This window comes from Sciurus carolinensis, chromosome 2 (genome assembly GCF_902686445.1).
Source record: "Sciurus carolinensis chromosome 2, mSciCar1.2, whole genome shotgun sequence".
NCBI lineage: Eukaryota > Metazoa > Chordata > Mammalia > Rodentia > Sciuridae > Sciurus > Sciurus carolinensis.
Window position 1 is genome coordinate 55,914,385 of NC_062214.1, and position 1,030 is coordinate 55,915,414.

The 1,030-nt window shown below is 38.1% G+C and overlaps 1 non-coding gene across 1 annotated transcript; it reads left to right on the plus strand.

The window, feature by feature from the left end:
- The first annotated feature begins 717 nt into the window (after positions 1 to 717).
- On the plus strand, positions 718 to 821 carry LOC124978554 (small nucleolar RNA U13). The gene has a single exon (XR_007107529.1). It is a non-coding gene; the product is annotated as a small nucleolar RNA U13 (small nucleolar RNA).
- The last annotated feature ends 209 nt before the right edge of the window (positions 822 to 1,030 follow it).

Sequence of the window (1,030 nt, forward strand, 5' to 3'; positions counted from 1 at the left end):
AATGTGGAAATCAATTCTGTCAGCACTGGAATTTTCAGAGTTTTGAATGGATAGGTGATATGATAGTATGTTTAGAGAGGAGAATTAAATTGTCAGTTATGACTTTTTATTTTGTAAATATGGTGGCAATATGAGATGGGGTGGGTTTTAAGGAGAGTCAGAATGGTTCACTTCATCCAGAAGGGTATGCACAGCCAGTGGGCTACCCATTTGCAGAAGAGGTCATGAAGCACTGCAGAGCAGATGGATCATGCTTACAAAGTCTCCTTGTTCAAGAGAAAAGTTCCCTGTCCCCTACTTTAACCATCTACCATAATGTGTACTGACCAGGTTTAATGCAGTGGCTACTGATTAGCACTGTCCCAAGAGTCCCTGGTCTAGGCCACAATTCACTGTGTTCTGTAACAGAGAGCTCATGACCTACCCATAGTCATTGCTTGGAGAACCTGGAGATTTTTCAAGTATGCTTCACATTGAATCAGTCATGTGCTTCAGGAGAAAGCTGACCCATCTTGGGTGTCAGAGGGTGAATCCCGACTGGATGTAAACCAGTGGTTCTCAGGTCACTCTTTAAAATCAAAGTTCCAGGATGGGCAAGTAGCTCAGTGGTAGAGTGCTCACCTAGCATGAGCAAGGTTCTGAGTTCAATTCCCAGTACTGCAAAATGTAAATAAATAAAAAGTAAATAAACAAACAAAAAATATTGAAGTCCCCTTGATCCTTTTGTGATTCATAACTGGGATCATGGGGTTTTTATGCCATTCTGTAAGGTGTTCTTCTCTCAAACCTTTTTACAGTGTGGGCATATTATTTATCTGATGTGAAAAAAAAATTGAAGTCCCCCCACAAGAGCCTTTGCTTTTTTGTTGTCATATCAATCAATATTACCATATCAAAAGTTAAATCTAAGAATTAAAAAATTTTGTCAGTTCATTGAAAAATAACACTAGCCCCATTCTATGCTAACATAAGTAACCTGTTTTTATAATAAATTACTATATTTTCTAACACAAAAAAATGTTGTGAGAAT